The sequence below is a fragment of the Pleurodeles waltl genome, chromosome 10 (assembly GCF_031143425.1).
Source record: "Pleurodeles waltl isolate 20211129_DDA chromosome 10, aPleWal1.hap1.20221129, whole genome shotgun sequence".
Taxonomy (NCBI): Eukaryota; Metazoa; Chordata; class Amphibia; order Caudata; family Salamandridae; genus Pleurodeles; species Pleurodeles waltl.
The window spans coordinates 752,792,969-752,815,673 of record NC_090449.1 but is presented as its reverse complement, the minus strand read 5'-3'; positions in this window follow the sequence as shown (position 1 = coordinate 752,815,673).

The following is a 22,705-nucleotide window of genomic DNA, read 5'->3' as shown; positions in this document are numbered from 1 at the left end:
AGTCGATTTTTCTAATTGAATGGTGGGGCAAAGGGGGCATGAAGAGGGCACAGCTACTGCCTTGGTTTTCTGACCTAGTAAGAATGAGTCATTGTCCGAATATACTGATTATTCATTTGGGAGAGAATGATTTGGTGCAACTGTCTGGTTTAGGTCTTATTAAATTGATGACGAACGATTTGGATGCAACTGGGAGGTCATGATCAGGCACTTTTGTTTTTTGGACTGTTTTAGTGGCAATAACAGTGTGGAGTGGAGCAGTAAAAAACAATGGAGTCCAGAAAGTTAGGCACAAAGTTAACAAAGAAATGCATTGTTTTTGTCAGAGTAGAGTCATAGGTGTGTTAGATCACAGACACATAAATAAAGAAGAATTTCTTTGTTTAAGCAGGATGGGGTACATCTGTCCTTTCTAGGAAATGAACTCTACTTACTGGAAATCCGAGAACAATTGCCAAAGAAACCAGCAGTTTGAGTATGGTGCTAGGCTTGATTAACAAGTTAGAACAGCGCACCAGTTCTATGACAGCTGATAAGTGACAGTCTATGACAGCAACAAGGTTTAAGAATTCAGAAAATGGCTGTTGGAGTGACAGTCTCTGATGCAAAAACAACACTTGTCAATATGATCAAGGGGGAAGAGGAAATAACACTTTTTTTGCGTCACACACTAGGCCGGAAGGTTTGGGGCCTTGCCAAGGGTCCTTGGCAGAAGGAGGCCAGGGCTTTGAAGCTGGGGTTAGGTGTGAAAGGACAGTGAATGGAATAGAAAGGGGAACAGGGTGAATGCGGGGATCATGGAGGAGATTTTGTATATGTTGGGTGGAAGGTTTAAAGGTGGAGGGGTTAGGTTATTGTATTAGTGAGGTGGGGTTGTTGATGTTATTATGTTGTATATAAAGTTAAACTGCAACATGCACTAACAAAGCAATCTTTTACTCTCTACTTGATTGCGTCTGTGCTCCATCTCGCCCGATACCCTGGGTAGAGTCCCGTCAGTGAGATCCATAGCTGTCCTGAGTTGTGTTGGTCTGTGAGTCAATGAAACTATGGCACAAGAGCATGGCAGCCTTCTACCTTGGAGTGTTTGCGCCACATCGGCACCCTTGAGACTGGTTCTGTGAGTGACACCTCTGGAGGGGATGGTGTTCAGGAGCAGGACTTTTCAGGTGTCAGCTGAGTGGTGCTGCCTCCTAAGTTCGAGAGGGTGCATAAAGGATTTCAAACACCAGGGCAAGCCTATTCTTCAGATCGTGTACTGTCAGCTGGAATGAGTGGGGTCCCTAAGGACATTAATGGTGCTTGTGTTGGTGCTGTCCCCTGTGAGCACTTATACAAACATACGGATGCATGCACACTGACTGATTTCATGCTAGTATGCCCATTTGACTAGAAGGTTATTTGAAACCTAATGTACCCTGTTGGACCTGGCCCTTTTTGCTGGGTCATCCCCAACATTTTGCCTCCTTCCGCCTATTTTTTTCTGACCTCTTGTTGGCTCTAGGACTTTGAGCACTTTATCACTGCTGCTCAGTGATAAAGTGCAGGTGCTTTCCCTACTAAAGATGGTATGATTGTCTTACACCTAATTGGCACATTTAATTTACCTGTAAGTCCCTTGTACAATGGTATCCCTATACCCAGTAAATTAAATTCTACTAGTGGGCCTGCAGCACTGCTTGCGCCACCCACAGAAGAAGCCTTTCAAACCTGTCTCAGGGCTGCTAGCGCAGGACCTGCATGCACAGTTTACTGCCACGGGGGCATGGCACCGAAATTTACTTGCCAGGCCCAGAACTCCCCTTTTACTACATCCAATTCAGTCCTAAAGTAGGTTCTAGCTAGCCCTACGGGCAGGGTGTTATGTATGTAGAAGGCAGGACATGTGCCTGATTGTGTGGCCTGTCCTGGCAGTGACAAACAGCCTATTTGGTTTCTCACTGCTGTGAGTGCTGCCTTGCTCATAGGATTGCATTTCAAATGCCCTGCCTTGTGACTAAGGGGTATTGTCTAATTTATGAGGTCTAACATAGGCATGTTTGGGATGGTTTCAATGGTAGTGAGAAATGCTGCTTACAGGTGTAGGTGGATTTATTTATTACCATTATAGAAATGCCACTTTTAGAAAGTGAGCATTTCCCTGTGCTTATGACTCTAGTGTTTTGCAGCTTGACTCCAATCCACATCTGGGGCAGAGTGACAGCTGGGCTTCGTGCATACTTTTCAGATAGCCTGTACACAGGGAGGGTGGAGTTGTTAAAGAGGTACATCTGCATCTTGAATGGTCTTCCTGGGCTGAGAGAAGGGGAGGCGGGGCACACCTGCATTTGTAAAGGGTGTGCCCTGGCCTCACACAAAGGGCTCTTTTACCCCTAACTGATGTCTGGAGCCTGTGCTGGAGGAGAGAGGGGATACTCCTAGAACCAGTTGCAACTTGTTGGAATCTCTTCTCCCCCTCATTGAATATGCTTTACAAAACAGAGTATAAGTACAAGGGATTTTTCCCACTGTGGTGTGCACAAGAAACATACTTGGAACTGGACACAGAATGCTGCTGGAGGAACTCACCAAGAACGGCCTTGGACCAGAGGCTGGGAGAAGTGGCACCTGCCTTCGGCAACCCTTAGCTTCCTGGCGTGAGGAAAGAGCTGTGCTGGAAGCCCCCGGTGTTGGATTTAAGTGCCTGGTAAGTGCTTTTCCTTATTTGCCACAGTGTCTTGAGAGCATCTTGTGTTATTTTCTACAGTGCCTGGAGAACGCTTTCCTCGGTTTCTGGAAGGGAAAAACCACAACCGCAGCCCAGGCAGGCTGCATCATCGAGCGCGTTGTAACGTGCTTCCCTAGATGTCCCAGGGGCACGGAACGGCAAAGGCCGTAGAGAGCGTATGCCTAACGTTGCCCCTGAGGTGAAGCGCACTGCAAGGAGCACCCCCGGGGCACCAGCCAGCATCCACTTTGGCATACGATCACCGTCACGGCCCAGAGGAACTCACGCACCACGTTGGGTGTGGGCACTGCATGGGCAGGGAGTAAGCCTCATCGGAGGCTCCCCGCTGCACCGGGCACCCTCCACTGTGTACGTACTGGGGCAGGGTGGAAGCCTCATAGAAAGCCCCCCACATTTTCTTTAGTGTTCACGGGGGCCCCTGTTGCTGCTGGGTCCCCACAGTGGCTGTAAGGAACACAGGTCTGGAGGGAGCCTCATCCGAGGCCCCACTCTCCACTGGTCCCCCATTCAAGCTATGTGCCTCATGGGTGGGGCAGAAGCCTCATTGGAGGCCCCCCACGCTGCTGGGCCCCTTCCTTCTGTTTTTGGCTCACGGGAGGGATAGGGGTGGTGACACTCGTTGGAGGTCCCCAGTCCTGCCAGAATTAGCCACAAAACTGCAGCAGGGCGGAAACTGGAGCAGAGGAGCTCTACAGTTGGGACACGGACTGCCCCGATTTGCCCACGCTGTTTTCGGGTAATATGGCATTTCAGGCTTTTATGTTGACACCTTCTCAGGGTTATGATAATATGGGCTTTTGGGGATTATGATGATCTACCAGATAGGAATGTTCCATACAATGCATAATTTCAGTGATGATGTCGGGCCATGTGTTTTCTGATGTTCCTTTAATGGGCATTTTTGATGATGCGTTTTTCATGACTTGCCATTTGTTTTCTGATGTTCCTTTTATGGGCATTATGATGATTCTATGACATGTGCATTATTTCAGTAATGTTTTCCTGACTACTGCTTATGTTGCAGAATAATCATTAACCTATGTGTTTTTTGTGACTACTGCTGGCTTTCGCAGAGTAATAGTACTGTGTAATGTTCTGACAAATGCTTGGGTAGCAGGGTATTACTGACATGTTGTGTTTGGTCTAATTATGTTGTGTACAATTCAGTTTATTTTTTTTATATAACTTGGTGTTGTGTTGCCTCTGTGGTGGGGATAGTGCATCATGTGTGTTGTGTGTGTTGTGCAAATGCTTTACACATTGCCTCTGGGATAGGCCTAACTGCTTGTGCCAAGCTACCAAGGGGTGAGCCGGGGGTTATCCTGGGTGTGTAACTCCCTCGCCCTAACTAGAGAGGGTTGGTTCTGCCTGGCTTAGGTGCATACCCCAGCCAATCAGAAACCCCATTTCTAACATAACCTTCCTCCCGCCTTGGATGTACAGAAAAAAGAGGGTGCCTTCCTGGTGAACTGATGGACCTATGGCAGAAGCCCTCTCTCTTGATTTTGAGGAGAAAATGAATGGTGGGCTGGAAGACATAAAGGCCATATAGATACCACTGTTTACACATGCTTTCTCCATTAGTTAAAAGTCAATTGATGGCTGGGTTATTCAGGACATAGGCCTGCAGGTACAAAATTATAGGCCATGCAGATAAGTCACAACCCAAGCTCACATTTGACTCCAAGAAGACCTCATGTAACACTGACAACGATATGTTGCAGAACCAGCCTCCTGTCCAGAGGCCTGAGAAACCAGTAGAAAACTACATCTGATCTTTCCTCCTAGACTATAGGTGATTGTTGCTCATCTTGCGTTATTGAGAGTGGGATGTGGCCCTAAGGAAATCTCATGAAATTAAAGATCTACACTACTTGGCTCAGCACTGCCATTGTTCCTCGACTTTACCATCACTTTGTAGGGAACTTGTAGGTCCTTTCCAGCAGGTAAAGAGGAGTTGAGAACTATCAGTATAGGATATAGTGTGCTCTAACCCTCTTGCCTCCAATTTGAGTAAAAAGCAGAACGCAGATTTGTTTCTGACCCGCAGCAAGCCATGATAGCTGGAAAGAAGGAAACCCCTGGGCAGACTTCACAATCACAAGGATGCAGCCTAGAGGATCATACAAATAATAGCATTTTACAATTAGTTAATATATTCTTATCGGTAGATAATAACATCGATAAACTGCTATAAATAGTGCTTGAAAGCTATGTAAGTATTTTGCTACAAGTTTAGTTTCATTTGGACTACATTACTGCATGTCTCAACTATTCAAATCATTTATCTTGATCTGGTCCAGTTCATGAGCCAGATGGACCCTTTTTGGTGAGAGTCCTGATTGGGCACTTCCTGTACTTACATACAGATATGCCGCTACAACTGCATTGTGCGGTGGATGTTAGGGTTGGTTCACTTTGCCCCATGTGTGTACCAAACCTAAATGTTTAGCCTTTCTGGTTATGTTTTACTTTTGGACAGGTTCGCAGGAAAAGTTTACTGCAGTTTTGGGTGTGCATTACGTTGGAGGTGGGTGGGAAGGTTTCATTTCAATTTCACTGACATGTGACACATAGGGCGTAGATTTTATCTGGGCAAGGTAATTAACACTTCCCCTCATCAGCAGGGATCAGGGTAATCAATCTCATTCTTGACAGTAATGGTTAATGGTAGACAAATGATGAGGCTTCGACTGCTAACATAGAACGTCAACAGGTTGAATATTCCACGTTAGACTTATGGTGGCACATCTGGAGAATGATTCTGTGGATATTAAATAAATTCAGGAAACCCACTTGACCACACATAATTCTGGGTACAAAACTAATAAAATGAAAGGGACACCAGAAAAGTACGACTCGCAGCCCACTCAGAATGAAGGACTTTGATAACTGCTATTGGTATTTCCTCTCATTTTGATCAGTTTACGAAGTACAAGAAAATTTGAGTCTGCTGGGGTCTGAGCCTAGGAAATGCCTGCACTTTGCTATGCACTTTACCGTATAATCCGTCTGTGGCCATATTTCATGGTATCCATTTTTTGTTGCCATAATAGGGGAGAGGTATGGGGGACCTCACCACTTTTACATGTGTGTGAAGCAATACTGTTCACTTCTCCCTCCCTCACAGCGATTTCAGAAGGGACCTGTAGGAAAATACCCTGTTTTTGCCATGGTCACCCCCATTTTCTGCCTGAGGTCAGTGTGCTTGACTGTGTTCACTGCTAACAGTGATCTCTCCTCTAAATATTGTTGTTGCATACTGGTAACCCAGTATTTCACCCCAAATTGGCAGACTGGTGCCCACTTATATGTTCCTAGTATATGGTACCTAGGTACCCAGGGCATTGGGGTTCCAGGGGATCCCTATAGGCTGCAGCATATATTTTGACACCCATAGGGAGCCCATGCAAAGGCTTCTGCAGGACTGCCATTGCAGCCTGTGTGAAAAGGTGCAAGCACCCATTCACTGCCCTATACCCCTATAGCAGGCCCTCCAGTCCTGAGGGCAGGGTGCAGAGTACCTGTGTGTGAGGGCACCCCTCCACTAGAAGAGGTGCCCCCACGACCTCCAGTACCATTTTCTCAGACTTTGTTAGTGTGGGGACGCCATTTTACATGTGTACTAGACATAGGTCACTACCTAGGTACAGCTACATAATGGTAACTCGAAACATAGTCATGTTTGGTTTTGAACATGTTGGCATCATATCCCAAGACTTTTGCAAGCATTGGTTGTATGATTCCATGCACTTTGGGGGCTCCTTAGAGGACCCCCGGTATCCATGATGACTCCTATGACCTGCAACTTCAGCTCCAGCCAGCTTTTGCAACGGTTTCCAAGGTGTGCATGCTCTGAGGACTACCTGTCTTCACCCTGCACCAGAAGAACCAAAGGAATCACCTGTGCTTCTGCAGGCACCCTTCTGCGACGACAAACGATACTCTGGGACTCCTCTCCTGACGATAAGCATGCTCCCTGGAACACAGGTGGTGGACTGAAGTGACCCAGACTGTCCAAAGGTACAGCTATCCAAATTTGGTGGAGGTAAGAGCTTGCCTTCCTGTGCTGCCACAGTACCCCTGTGAACTGTGTCTTCTGCAGCTCCTTGGGCTTCTGTGCACTTCTTCCAAGAATCCTTCGTGTACAGCATAGCCAAGGTCCCCAGCACTCCATCCTGCGATGCACAACTCCCTGAGTTGTTATCCGGCGGCGTGGGTCCCTCCAGTGCAGTGCTGTGATGACCACACTTTGCATCTTCTTTGTCCCCGTGTTCTGGGACTCCAGTGGGTGGTGTCTGGTCTTCTGAGGGCTCTGTGAAGTGCTGAAATCCCCGTATGTCTCCTCAGTCCAAGTTGAGACCCCCAGGTCCCTCCAAGCAGGAACCCGCAGCCATCTTCTTTGGTGCTCTTCTGTACTTTTCTTCTGACCGGAGAATCCACTTTTTCACCTTCTTCTAGGTTCTTCTAGGTTGGTAGTTACTCCTGTCCTTCCAGGACTCTTCTTCAACTTTTGCCCTTGGTCTCCTCTCGGCACAGGTCTTCGTGTCCAGGAATCCATCGTTTGTTGCTTGCAGTCTTGCTTGATTCTTGCAAAATCCTTTATCACAACTTGTAGTGTGTCGTGGGGAAACATGCTGTACTTTACTCCTGCTATACTGGGCTCTGGGCATGGGGTACTTTACTTACCTTTGGTGTTTTCCTACACTCCCAGTGCCCCTCTACACACTACACTTGCCTAGGGGGGAATTTGACACTCACATTCCACTATTTTAGTATATGGTTTGTGTTGCCCCTAGGCCTGTTGCATTCTATTGTATTTTCTACTGTTTGCACTATTCTTTGACTGTTTACTTACCTGATTTTGGTTACTAGTGTATATATTGTCCATAATACTTACCTCCAGAAGGAGTATTACCTCTAAGATATTTTTGACCTTGTGTCACTAAAATAAAGTACCTTTTTTGTAACACTGAGAATTGTCTTTTATTGTGTGTAAGTACTGTGAATCTATAGTGGTATTGCAGGAGCTTTGCATGTCTCCTAGTTCAGCCTAAGCTGCTCTGCTACAGCTACCTCTAGACAGCCTAAGCTGCTAGAACACTGCCTACATTTCACTAATAAGGGATAACTGGACCTGGTATAAGGTGTATGTACCTTAGGTACCCACTGCAACCCAGGCCAGCCTCCTACAAGCACCGCAACAAAGGATACCACGCCGCCAGAGAAGCTCTCAGGAAGCTCTGCATCGCAGAGTAGAGTGCTAGGGGCCTGAGCTGCACGGTGCACAATTTACTTCTTGTAAAGGTGCCAACAAGTCTTGGCAACTGCAAAACACGCGGTGCGCTGGGGTACTGTCTTGCGTGGGGAGGCAGGCTCTTACCGCCACCAAAGTTGAGCTGCTGAAACCCCAGAAGGGCAGAAACCTGTCTGTGAAGTGGCAGCAGGTGGGGCTGCAGTGGAAACCTGAGAGAGCTGGTTTGGCAGTACTGGGGGTCCATGGTGGAGGCCCCAGGGTGCATGGGATTACCCCCCCCCAATACCTGATTTGGATTGGAGGTTACAATTGTCTGACCTTAGACATGTCATATGGCCATATTCGGAGTTACGATTGTGAAGCTACACATATGTATTGACATATATATAGTGCACGCTTGTAAGGTATCCCTGCACTCACAAAGTCCGGGGAATTGGCCCTGGACAACACAGGGGCACCTTTGTTAGTGCAAGGGTGCCCTCACACACAATAACCTTGCACCCAGCCTTCAGTAAATGAAGGTTAGACATATAGGTGATTTATACGTTATAGTGCAGTGTAAAATGGCTGTGAAATAGTGTGTGCACTATTTCACTCAGGCTGCAGTGGCAGTCCTGATGAAAGGTTTGTATGAGCTCCTTATGGGTGGCAAAAGAAATGCTGGTGCCCATAAGGATCTCCTGGAACCCCAATGTCCTTGGTACCTAGGTACCATATACTAGGGACTTATAAGGGGGGGTCCAGTGTGCCAATCAAAATTGGAATATGGAGTCACTAAACTATAGTGCCTAATTTGGTAAGCAGAGAGAGCATAAGCAGTTTCGTTCTGGTTAGCAGAACTTCAGTGACACAGTTAAGAATACTGACAAAAAACACATAGGCCACAAACTATGAGCACTGGTGTCCTGGCTAGCAGGATCCCAGTGAGATAGGCAAAACACACTGACAGTTTTAAACTATGAGCACTGGGGTCCTGGCTAGCAGGATCCCAGTGAGACAGTAAAAACACAGTGACAAACACTCACAAACAGGCCACAAATGGGGGTAACCATGCTAGAAAGAGACTTCTTTCTCACAGTGCTGCATGGGCTTCCTTTTGCACCTCTTTAGTCCCATTGCTGTGGGAGTCCTGTGCGCGCTGCTTGGTCTTCTGTGGGCTTTCTGAGTTGCTTAGAGCCCCCTCTGACTTTCCTTCCTGGGTAGAGTCCACCAGGTCTCTACTGGTCCCGGGCAGTGGCATTTTTCGCTAACCGCGAGCTTTGTGTGTTCCACGGCTTGTTGATGGAGTCCAGCGACGCAAAGCAGACTGCAATCATCCATCCAGTGTGGGACATCATCTGCACCAACCAGGAACCCAAATCTGTCTTCTTGGGTGCTGTACTGACTGGTCTTCTTCACCTGTAGTTCTTCTTTTGCACCTTCATCCGGGCTGGCCCGTGCTCCTGTTCTCCCTGGACTCTTCTGTGCTTCTTGGACTTGGTCCCCTTCTTCCACACATCTTCAGGTCCACGAATTCACTGTTGGTGACTTGCAGTCACTTCTGGTTCCTGCATAATCTTCTTTCTCGTGTTTCTGTATGTTCTAGGAAAGTTACTGTGATGTACTCCTGCTTTCCTGGGCTCTGGGGTGGGTTCTATTACTTACCTTTGGTGCTTTCTAATACTCCCAGCCCCCCTCTACACACTACACTTGCCTAGGAGGGAAACCGACATTCGCATTCCACTTTCTTAGTATCAGGTTTGTGTTTTCCCTAGGCCCATTTCTAACTATTGTGATTTTCACTAATTGTACTGTTTTCTAACTGTTTTTTTGCCTATGTCTGCATACTACTGTATATAATTTGTGTATTACATACTTCCTAAGAGAGTATAGTCTCTATAGTATTTTTGGCTTTTGTGTCACCAAAATAAAGTACCTTTATTTTTGTAACACTGAGTATTTTCTTTAATGTGTGCAAGCACTGAGTGACTAAAGTGGGATTGCGTCACCTTTTCATGTCTCCTAGATACACCTTGGCTGCTCAGCTACAGCTACCTCTAGAGAGCCTGGCTTCTAGACACTGCCTGCATTTCACTAATAAGGGATAACTGGACCTGGTATAAGGTGTAAGTACCATAGGTACCCACTACAAACCAGGCCAGCCTCCTACAGGACCAGAGCCAGGAGCTTGCGCCATAATTCTGCAAGGCTTACATCACCCCTTGAAGCAGCTGTGCATGGAGATGTGGGGTAACTACTGGTGACGGAGGCACAGCAGCACTTGCACGACTGCTGCCTTGATCTTCCCTCTCACCGTTAAGGGTGCTGCTTATGCTGCTTCTTTGTGGCCCTTCGAGCCCTGAGGCATTTATTGGGCTGCTGCACCCATCCTTTATTATGGGGCCTGTTCTTCTGGCCGTACACTGCAGGCCATTAAGTGGCAGAGGGTTGACCGCCACCATCTCTATCTGTTTTTCCTAACCCCTCTATGAGCGCGCCATGTGCAGCGACTAGAAGCTTGAAGTGCCTTACATGACCGGGCTCCAGTGACTTGGATGATGCCTTTCATTAAACACTGTGCAGTCCTCTCAAGCCTCAGACAGTAGAGACCTGTATTCATATGATATTGCAGGGATTATGTCACCAGCCTGAACATCTCAGAGATGACTACTACAGATATTGTTACGCCCAGTGCAACTGCCATTACCTGTCTCAGTGGAAAGGAAAGACTTGAATATACACAAACCTTTCCCAGTTCGCTGGTGACATTTTTGGCCACCTTTAACTGCTCTAAGGCAACGCAATCTCTAGGTTACCTTTTGGTGCTGCGATGCAGGGGCTGCAGAACTAGGACTCTACCTGGTTGCACGTGCTGCTGTGCTATTATAAAACTGAACAGTGTAAGCAAGCGGGCCTTTGGTCAGTAGTTCTACTGTGGGTGCCATAATCTATCAGGAACGCACCACAGCTACAACTTATCCTTCTGTATCTCGCACCTTGTGAATACCATTGACTCCCAGTTCCTGCCATCTGTAGACTGTGCACTTCAGCTTTTGATAGCTATGCACTTGCCCTCTCTGTCACTATTTGTGCTGAGGCATCCTTGGCTGCCGGACTGGAACCCCCCCACTACCGGACATGCAGGGTTGCTCATGCTGCGGCACCCAGAGAACTGGCAAGCGTCAGCAGGCAGGCCCTCTTAACACCATCATCTGTTGCTCTTCATCTGGAACCTACTTCCCTTGTCTCTCATCAGGGGCCAAGTATGCTCTGGTATTATTGGAATGTCTCTGTGCACACCTGTCACAATGGAGTGGCAGGCTAGCAGCCCGAACAAGTTTCTACAAGCATCCTCTATGTCCATAGGGGAGACACTAAACACAGTCCTGGAAGTTGTAGAAAGAATTAGAGCATCTCTGGAACATACTGAAGTGTCCCTGGAAAGCAAAATTGACAATGTGGCAGCAAACCTCACATCACCACTGCATATTAACCGACAAAGTCCGGTCCGTGGAAAAAACTCTTGCTGAACTTCCAAAATCTGGAGAGATGGAGGCATCATTAGAGGCACTAGTGGATAGAGTACACATCCGAAAATGTAGAGCGTAGGACGCAGAGGGGAGCTCCAGGACAAACAATGTCCACATGGTTGGTCTCCCGGAAGGAGTGGAGGGACAAGATGCAATCACATATGTGAAACACTGGTTGCGCGAGCTGCTCACACCAGCAGCATTATCACAGTTCCTTTCAACTGAATGTGCCCATTGTGTTCCGGCACGTAAACCCCCGCCTGGCTCCAACCCTAGACCATTGCTGTTCCAGTTGTTACATTATGGTGACAAAGACTCTATTCTGTGAGAAGCACGCATACGTGTCATCACGGAAGGAAAAACACAGTTTTTTTATTCCCATATGGCCAGCTAGGAGTGGCTGGACTCAAATGCACTGGTGAATTCAAATCAATTCACACAAGACATGAGGGGGACTCATGGTTCACCTGCGAGCCGCGGTCACAGACACTGGGAAGATGGCTCCCCACAACCAAAAGCAGACCCTCTTAGGAACAAATTATACAAGAAAGCGTCAGGCGCTACAGATTGCAGCCACCATCTGAGAAGTTGCACAAGACTCTGACCCTTATAATGGCTCCACCAAATCTGCCAGGGACAGGGGTTCCTAGGCCATCTGGCCTTCTCTTTTTGACTCAGGAGTTCTCCCTGATGTGACGCCGCAAACAGCGGACAGTATAATTTAACTACAATTCACTAATCTGCTGCCCCCAGTCGATCACCCATGCACTCATTGGCACTTGTTATTAATTTACTGTTGTTTCTGTTCATTTTTTCCTAACTTTCGCATGTCACAAGCGATGCCCGTGAATTGATGCTCCTATTATCATGACTGATTACAGCACTGAGCTGTGTTGGTATTCTACGGTTATGTCCTCAATGCTGTTGCACCGCATGCTTCAGCTGATGCCTGATCATCCTATATGTTCAGGGTGCCTGCTACTTGCCTGCTGCGCTTAATCCCCCCCCCCAAACACTTATTTAGTTGTTATTGACCTGCACGGTTCGGTAGTTTGGGTGGATACATGTTGTCCCTCTACTCTGATAGCATTTGCTGCTTTCTTTGTTTACTCCTACATTCTATGTTATTGTTACGTGGAGCCCAACCCCGCATCCCACACTTGCATACATTTGACACTGCTTACAAATGGTTCCCTTGACCAGAAAATAATTGTCAGTCTGAACACTCTCCTCAATTGTGCGCATGACTCACACTAACATTATCAAACGGAACCTGCAGGGAATGCATACACCCTCAAGTTGATATTCTGTCTATCATTCCTCAAGCAATGCTCCACTCATATGGCTCTTTTGCAAGAAACACATTTAACACTCCCAGAGGCAGCAAGACTTCAAAAGCGATCTCATGGCCAAGTATATGCCACTAATTTTTCCACCTATGCTAAGGGGCATTGATATGGATTAAAACAGGGTCCCCCTTTATAGTGGACAAGATCGACATTGGGCCACTATGTATTTGTGAGAGGCCGACATGAAGGCTGCCAAATTCTAATTGGCTTGGTTTGTGCACCAAACTCAGAGCAAGCTATGTTCCCCTGCACACTTTCTAACACATTATCCCACTGGAGCGGGATCCTGTGGCTCATAGGTGGTGGCTTTAACTGCGTCCTTAACACTGACCTTGACCACTTGTTCCCTCTGTTGCCCCGTAATTTCTAATGCACCGCCCCTAAGTAACTGGCTCCAGTATTGAAAGTTGGTTGACATTTGGCGCAACCGCAATGCAAATACAAAAGTATATTCCTTTTTCTCTTCCCCACACCACTTACATGTCTGAATTGACAGGCTACTTGAAACAGCCAACTTATTACCTTCCGTCCTTCTGTCGACTATCTAGATCATACACATTCCGGCCATAACCTCCATTATTTGCAACTCACATGGGACACAAAGTTCCCCAGCCATCCCCACTTAAGGTCTTCAGACATCGGCAGTGGAAGGTTCTCTCTTCTGTTTGTCTCTTGGCACTGCCATCGCTGATTACTTTGAACAGAGTAACAATACAGCATCCAAAAGAATGAATGAGTGGGGCGCTCCGTAAACCAAATAGAGATCCTACCATGTTTGGATCATACAGACTGTTGGCGTTGCTTATGGCAAATTACAAAGGGGGTCATTACAACCCTGGCGGACGGTGTTAAAGTGGTGGTAAAAATGTTGCAATTACGACCGTGGCGGAAACCGCCAACAAAGACAGCCACTATAACACTCAGACCGCCACGGCGGTACAGACAAACAGCTTGGCGGTCACCGCCAACAGACAGGCAGGAGACAATGTACCATCCACACTATTATGACATGCCAATCCGCCACCTTTTCCGGGGCGGATTCAACGTGGATAAAAACACAGCGGAAACAGGCATTTCGAATGAAAAACGCTCACCTCTATACACTCCACGAGGAAGGAGGACAGCATGGAGCCGGAACTTCATATTCTCCCAGCGCCAATCTTCCTGCTCTTCTACGAGGATCACCAACGCCGGCGGCGAAGACCACGGTGAGTACTGCACCTACGACATAGGGGAGGGAGGAGGCAAAGAACAGGGACACACACACTCAACACCCCAACCCCCACCCCGACCCTCAACCACTACAACACACACACCAATGCATATCTATACATTACAGTAACACCCCTCCAACCCCCCGGAAGAATGCAATGACAAAAGGAAATGAGTGTAACTATTGTAATATATCAAAAATCAGTAAGCAAAAATATACATATATATATATATATATATATATACACTATAAACAAAATATATACCACAATTAGTAGTCCAGGTTTTGCATCATTCATAGTCCGTGGACCACTGGGCCCAAAATGCATGGGCGAGGCCCACACAAGATACCCGAACATGACGGAGAGAACACTGCAGGGGCATCAGATAGAAATACAACAGGCACCTCAGGGGGAAGGGAAGGGGGGGCACCTCAGCCGGATGAGTGCACGACACCAGATCCACGAGGGGCCTCCATGCCCATTGATCAATCCTGGGGAGTACAAAGCAACAGTCTCCCAAGTCTCTACAGTGGGGGGGTTTGCCCACTGTACCATCCTGGGGAGTGCAAGGCCACAGTCTCTCAAGTCTCTATAGTGGGTGGTTTGCCCACTGTACCATCCTGGGGAGTGCAAAGCCACAGTCTCTCAAGTGGATAACAGTCTCCACTGGTTCTGAAGGGGGACTGGTGCCCAGAGTGCTTCATCCTGTGCAGGACAGACGGAGTGGATGGATGTCTCCACTGGTTCTGGATGGGGAATGGTGGCCAGAGTGCTTCATCTTGTGCAGGACAGACGGAGTGGATGCATGTCTCCACTGGTTCTGGAGGGGGACTGATGCCCAGAGTGCAGCACTCACCCCGTGACGGTCCCAGTTGCATCACTGCCCCTGCCGCAAATGGGCTAGTAATGCTTGCCATGGCGGTCTTTGCCCTGTTCAGCGGTGCTTGAGTTGGATGTCTCTGCCCTGTTCAGCGGTGCTTGAGTTGGCAGTCTGTGCCCTGTTCAGCGGTGCTTGCCCTGTTCAGCAGTGCTTGCCATGGCGGTCTTTGCCCTGTTCAGCGGTGCTTGAGTTGGCAGTCTCTGCCCTGTTCAGCGGTGCTTGCCCTGTTCAGCGGTGCTTGCCATGGCGGACTTTGCCCTGTTAAGCGGTGCTTGCCCTGTTCAGCAGTGCTTGCCATGGCGGTCTTTGCCCTGTTCAGTGGTGCTTGAGTTGGCAGTCTCTGCCCTGTTCAGCGGCGCTTGCCAAGTTCAGCGGTGCTTGCCATGGCTGCCTTTGCCCTGTTAAGCGGTGCTTGCCCTGTTCAGTGGTGCTTGCCATGGCGGTCTTCGCCCTGTACAGCGGTGCTTGCCCTGTTCAGCGGTGCTTGCCATGGTGGTCTTTGCCCTGTTCAGCGGTGCTTGCCCTGGCGGTCCGTCATTGCCCAGCTGGGCTGTGGCTGGCGGTCCTTCATGGGTCAGCTGGGCTGTGGTTTGCAGGGCCCTCCTGGGCAGCTGGGCTGTAGCTTGTTGGGCCCTCCTGGACAGCTGGGCTGTGGCTTGTGGGGCCCTCCTGGGCAGCTGGGCTGTGTCTTGTGGGGCCCTCCCGGGCAGCTGGGCTGTGGCTTGCGGGGCCCTCGTGGGCAGCTGGGCTGTGGCTTGCGGGGCCCTCCTGGGCAGCGACAATGGGGCTGGCGGTGGCCTCCTGGCCAGCGACGATGGGGCTGACGGTGGCCTCCTGGCCAGCGACAATGGGGCTTGCGGTGGCCTCCTGGGCAGTGACGATGGGGCTGGCAGTGGCCTCCTGGCCAGCGACGATGGGGCTTGCGGTGGCCTCCTGCCCAGCGACGATGGGGCTTGCGGTGGCCTCCTGGGCAGTGGCGGTCTTCTCCGCTGTGCTGCTCCTCACTGACTTTGTAGGTTTCTTCTGCCCTTTCCCCACCTTGGGAGGAGTCACAGCCGAGTACACTCCCCCCGGGACCCCTGTGAGCGACTTGGCTGGCTGGAGTCTACCCCCTCTCCCGCCGGCCCTGTCCAACTTCTGGTGCTTCACGGGGGGACTGGCTGTGCTGTGGCTCCGTGACAGACTTGCTGGCCTAGTGGCCGGTGCACTCCATATACCTGTAACAACAGGCACCACTGGTCCCGGAGATTTTTTGGCTGAGGTGCTAGTACGGGGCCTATGAGTTGGAGGGGGGGGTGGGAAATAAGTTAAGGGGGGACAGGAAAAGTTGTTTGGACACACTGGGACGGGTAGCTGGTAGGGGTTTGGGAGTGGAGGAAGAGGTGGTGGTAGTAGGAGGTGTAACTTTTGTGGATTTGGGTGCAGGTGCATGCGCTGGAGGCTGTCGTGAGGTGGATGGCTGTTGGGTGGGTGTGTGCCTGCGTTTGTGTATCTTGGGAGGGGGCGTCACAGACACACTGGGAGAGGACACAGGGGACGTGTGAATGGTAGTGGGGGTGGTGACTGCATATGAGCGGGGTGTGGTGGTGGGTGTGCTGGTAAGGGACGTAGTGGCTGTAGAGGTAGTGCATGCAGGTGTGAGTGTAGACGAGACTGGGAGGGAGGAGGGAGATGACGACGAGGGGGACACAGTGGAGGCAGTGGATGTTGCTGTGTCTGCATGTGTGTGATGCTTGCGTGAGTGCCAGTGGGATGTGTTGTGCTTATGTTTGCCTGAGCTTCTCTTGTGTGGTGAGGTGTGTGCAGGCTGGTCTGATGGTGTGCTTGGGATAGGCAGAGGTACAGGGGATTGGGTCTGGGTGGAGGAAGTTGGAGGGGGGAGGCTAGACACAGGGACAATGGCTGCCATCAGTGCTGAGGCCAGAGTATGAACGGTTCGATGAAGGGCAGCCTGACCAGAATGAATGCCCTCCAGGAATGCATTTGTGTGTTGCAACTCCCTTTCTACACCCTGGATGGCATTCAAAATGGTAGACTGCCCAACAGTGAGTGACCTGAGGAGGTCAATGGCCTCCTCACTGAGGGCAGCAGAGGTGACAGGGGCAGGGGCTAAGGTGCCTGGGGCGAAGGTGATGCCCACCCCCTCCTGGGTGAGCGGGCACGGGGCATGCGCTGAGGGGCTGCTGGGAGGGCGGTGCTGGTGGGTGGGTGGCGGCTGTACCTGTTGAAGTGGGGGCACAGATGTTGCCGCCACCACAAGGGAGCTCCCGTGTCGCTGGTTGCAGATCCTGTGACCGCCATGGTGCTCCTTTCTCCCTCCATCCCACTGGTGTATTCTGAGTCCGTAGTGTGAGCCTCCATGCCCATGTGGAATGCAGCTCCCTCGTGCTCCGGTGCCACTGTCCCTCCGCCTGATGATGCTAATGCACACAAGAACAGGGAGACCGCAAAAAAAGGGGGGGGGACAGAAGAAAGACTGGTTGAGTGCATGGCTTACCGCTACCGTTGGCGGACAATACAGACACAGCAGCCCCCTGCACTACGTCGCGCTGTTGGGCTCTACAGTGCAAATCCTGGGAAATGGCCTACAAGGCTATGGACGACATCTGCACACATAGATGACCCTGGGGCATGAATAGCTGTACTTGGCACTCTACAGAGGCCTGCCTTATGAATGGGCCTAGCCTACGGAACTCGCCCTGGCCTAGGGGAACCCACAGCCCTCCTCCCTGACCCAGACACCTTCACTGCACGCAAAGTCAGCTGAATAATAGTGTACTCACCCCGTTGTGTCTGCTGTGATGCCCTCAAGCGCCCATCCAACTCAGGGTAGGCCACCGCCAGGATCCGGAACATCAGGGGGGTCATGGTTTGACGGGCACCCCTCCCACGTTGGGAGGCCATCCCCAGCTGAGCCTCCGCTGTCTTCTTGCTCCAGCGGCGAATGTCCTCCCATCTCTTCCGGCAGTGGGTGCTCCGTCTGTGGTGGACCCCAGGGTCCGGACGTCCTTGGCGATGGCACGCCAAATATCCTTCTTCTGGTGGGCGCTGACCTACATGAAATGTACAGGGGAAGAAGAGAAGTCATTACCAACTGCACCATCAAAGTGAGTGGCCCCCAACCCTACCCTTGCCATGTGGCACATGCATTCACCGTCTTTCATGCACTCAGAACTCTGCTCCCTTCCTTCTTACAACCAGCCCTCTCCACACAGGCATAGCCCATACAACATGCTCCCTGTGTACTTACCTGTTGGTCTGGAGAACCGTAGAGTAGCGTGTACTGGGGGAGGACACCGTTGACGAGCTTCTCCAACTCCGCTGCAGTGAAGGCAGGAGCCCTTTCCCTAGATGCGCGAGCCATTGTTTCTTCCAGACCGAGGTCACAGCAGCACTTGCAGTGTAGGTCCTCTCCTGTCGAAGATCAGGTATCGAGTGATTAAACAGTTAGAAAATGGCGGTCACGTCTGTGGCGGTGCGTACCTTCACCGCCGACATACATCGTCATTGGCTCCTGGGACCCATGGGGTCCAATGTTAACCAATGCAGCATTGCGCCGCGGTCTTCGACCGCCTACCGCGACGGTGTACAACGCCAGCGCAGTTACCTCACATCCCATTGTCCCGCTTTAGAGGTCAGGCAGCCACCATTTCAGGGGCCCACATGGCCTAATTACCAACTGCGTCACACATACCTAGGCCTACTCTCAACACACATACAGGCCACAATTTGTGTATGATTGGTGTTCTGTGCATACTGTGGGTACATACCTCTGAGTTGTTTGACTCTGTACTCGCTGTTGTCCTTCATAGTCACCGTCCGCTGGGACATGTGAGGAGATGGCGGAATCCTCCGGTGTATCGCCCGCTGGTGGACCTGTCAAGAATGGAGGAAAGACATTTGATCATCACCTACAGGTTTGACCATGCCACAATACAGGATCTGTGTAGCCAGTTGGAGCCAGACCTGATGTCAGCAATCCGCCATCCCACAGGAATCCCCCTTCAAGTACAGGTGCTATCAGTGCTCCATTTCCCTGCAAGTGGGTCTTTTCAGACAACTGTGGCCATGGCATCAGGGATGTCCCAGCCGATGTTTTCCAACGTGTTGTCCAGAGTGTTGTGTGCCCTGCTGAAACACATGCGGAGCTACATCGTTTTCCCTCAGGTGGAAGACTTGCCTTCAGTGAAAGGTGACTTCTATGCCCTTGGACATATCCCCAACATCATAGGTGCCATTGATGGAACCCATGTGGCTTTGGTCCCCCCCCACAGGAGTGAACAGGTGTACAGGAACAGGAAGAGTTATCATTCCATGAATGTACAGATGGTATGTTTGGCAGACCAGTGCATCTCACGTGTGAATGCCATGTTCCCTGGCTCAGTGCATGACGCCTACATCATGCGGAATAGCAGCATCCTTTATGTGATGGGTCAACTACAGAGGCACCGGGTGTGGCTATTAGGGGACTCTGGTTACCCCAACCTGTCATGGCTACTGACCCCAGTGAGGAATCCCAGGACCAGGGCAGAGGAGGGTGATCAAACGCACCTTTGGCCTCCTGAAGGCCAGGTTTAGGTGCCTCCATATGACAGGTGGATCCCTATTCTACTCACCAAAGAAGGTGTGTCAGATGATCGTGGCCAGCTGTATGCTTCATAATTTGGCTTTGCGACAGGTGCCTTTTCTGCAGGAGGATGGTCCAGATGGCGTTGTTGTGGCAGCTGTGGAGCCTGTGGACAGTGATGAGGAGCAGAGGAAGAAGACATTGACAACAGGGACTCAGTCATCCAGCAATATTTCCAGTGAAACACAGGTGAGAATACATTCCTGCCTCCTACAAGTACTTTTACACTTCTACCTCTATCCTGTCTGTCGATTTCACTCAGTGTATGGTCACTGAGTTGTCACTTTCCCTTACGGTTTCACAGGTGTGGATCCCAAAGTGTCATCTGCTTAGATTCCTCATGGACTAGAGCTGTGTGACATAGGTATGTTGACATTACTATTTCCTGGAAATGTTGTCACTGTAATTGCAAATACACTATTTCAAAATCACAGACAGACTCCAGATCTTTTGGTGCTTTAGGTGTGTTTATTTAAATGCAAAATATTGGAGGGGGAAGTTAAATGGTGAGGGGTGATGGCGGAGGAGTGTCCATGGGAGAGTCCAGTCTATTTGTCTCATAGGTGCATTGCCCATATGGGCATAGGAAGTGGAGCTGGGGCTGTTCCAATATGGACAGGGTGACAAAGTAGGACAGTGGGTTGACAATCAGGGTGGTCTCATTTCTTGGCGGTCTTGGCATCGTGCTCTGTCTTGTTCCTGGATCTCAGGGACCGCTTGCGGGGTGGTTCTCCATCTGCAGGGGGTGGGGTGCTGGTATGGTGGTCCTGTGGCGGTGCCTCCTGTCCACTAGCGCCGGCGGAGGTGGTGGGCAGTTCATTGTCCATGCTAGTGTCAGGGGCCCCTTGGAATGCCACAGTGTCTCTCCTGGTGTTTAGTATTTCCTTCAGCACCCCTACGATGGTGCCCAGGGCGGAGCTGATGGTTCCTCCCTGAACCCCAGATACTGTTCCTCCTGCATGCGCTGGGTCTCCTGAAAGTTGGCCAGGACCGTTGCCATTGTCTCCTGGGAGTGGTGGTATGCTGCCATGATGGAGGAGAGGGCCTCATGAAGAGTGGGTTCCCTTGGCCTGTCCGCCCCCTGTCGCACAGCAGCCCTCCCAGTTTCCCAGTGTTTCTGCGCCTCCGTCCCCTGGACCGTGTGCCCACTGCCCCCAGGTCCCTGTTGTTGTTGGGGTGGTGGGTTATCCTGTGTTCCCTGTAGTGGTGGACACACAGCTGATTGACGTGTCCTGGGTACGGAGGTATGGGCCCGCTGGGTGGGTGCTGTGCTGGTGTTACCAGAGGGTGGAAGGTCTGTGGTGGCCTGTGCCAGTGCAAGGGGAACCGACTGTCCTGAGGCCCACGATGGTCCGGGCTGGTCAACTGGATCCAGTTGAACAGAGCTGCTGTCATCACCGTGGGCCTCTTCTGTGGGTGGGGTGGAGATGTCTGGACCCTCCTGTCTGGTGACGTTGGGTAGTGGTCCTGCAGGGGTGTAAAAGCTTAATTATTGCATCTGTGTGTGTCAAGGTGGGCAATGGGTGGGTGACCGGTGTACCCCAGTGCTTGCATTCCTATGTGGGGACTTGTGTGATGATGGTTTAGGGGGTTGTATGGGTATGTGCAGTGGGCATGCTTTAGTGTTGGGTGTCCATGCGTTGGGGTTGCATGCAGGGCTTGTAGTTGGGATGGGTGGTCTGTGATAGTGGGGTATATGTGAGTTGGTAGAGTGATGAGGGTGAGGGTACGGGTAGGAGTTTGTGATGGCATGCAGGAAGGGTGGGGGATATAGTAGTAAAGATTTGACTTACCAGAGTCCATTCCTCCACCGACTCCTGCGAGGCCCTCAGGATGCAGAATCACCAAGACCTGCTCCTCCCATGTTGTTAGTTGTGGGGGAGGTGGTGGGGGTCCGCCGCCAGTCCGCTGAACCGCCAGGTGGTGTCTTGAGACCACGGAACGCACCTTCCCGCGTAGGTCGTTCGACCTCTTCCTGAGGTCGTCCCAATTTCTTGGGTGTTGTCCCACTGCGTTGACCCTGTCGACTATTCTTCTCCATAGCTCCATCTTTCTTGCAATTGAGGTGTGCTGCACCTGTGCTCCAAATAGCTGTGGCTCTACCCGGACGATTTCCTCCACCATGACCCTGAGCTCCTCCTCCAAGAACCTGGGGTGTCTTTGCCGTACCATGGGGTGGTGTAGGTGATGTGTGGGGTGGTGTGTGTGGTGATAAGTGTGGTGATATGTAGTGGTGTGTGGTGTTTTGTGCGTGGAAGTTGTGTGGGTGATGGTGTTGAGTGCCTGTGGAGGCTAGTTTGTGGATGGTGGTGTCTCTCTCTGGCCTTCTTTCTGAATTTTTGGTCGTAGGGGTTTGTGATTGTTGTGGGCGTGTGTTTTATATTGTATTGGGTGCGTGGGAGTGGTGTGTGTATGTGTATCAGGTGTGTGTATTTCGAATTGTCCACTGTGGCTGTTGTTTGGATATGTGTGTGTATTTTGAGCGCGTCGGTGTGTACCGCCAATGGAATACTGCAGTTGAAAGACCGCCGCGTGGATTCGTGTGTCGTGATAGTGTGGGCGTATTTCTGTTGGCGTGACGGTGGAGGTTTTGTTTTCGCCAGTTTATCACTGACCTTTGCTGTGGCGGACTTGTGTGGGTGTGTGAATTTTGCCGGATTTCGAGATGTGGGTCATAATAGCTGTGGCGGAATTCCACGGCCTCGGCGGTATGTTGGCGGTGTTCTGCACGGTGGCAAGCGGCTTTTACCGCCAATGTTGTAATGACCGCCAAAGACCTTAACAAAATCATTGCAGGTCGATTGGCACCCCAGATTCCAGCACTGGTCCAGTCAGACCAAAATGGGTTTGTCTCGGTGCACAACATTTCTTTAAACCTAAGGCACTTTTTCATGTCATAAAATATTCTCTGCAGTGTTGGCCTCGAACAGGATCCTTGGTATTAAACCTTGAAAAGGCATCTGATTCCTTAGAATGGGCTTTCTTGTTTGAAGCATTGAGGCGTTATGGTGTTGGGATGTGTTTTCTCTGCCTGGTTCAATTACTGTAAACCTATCTACTGATTAGGGTCATGACTGGCTCCCTTGTTTTAGAATTGATACCTATGTACAGGGGCATCTGCCAAGGTTGCCCACTCTCTCC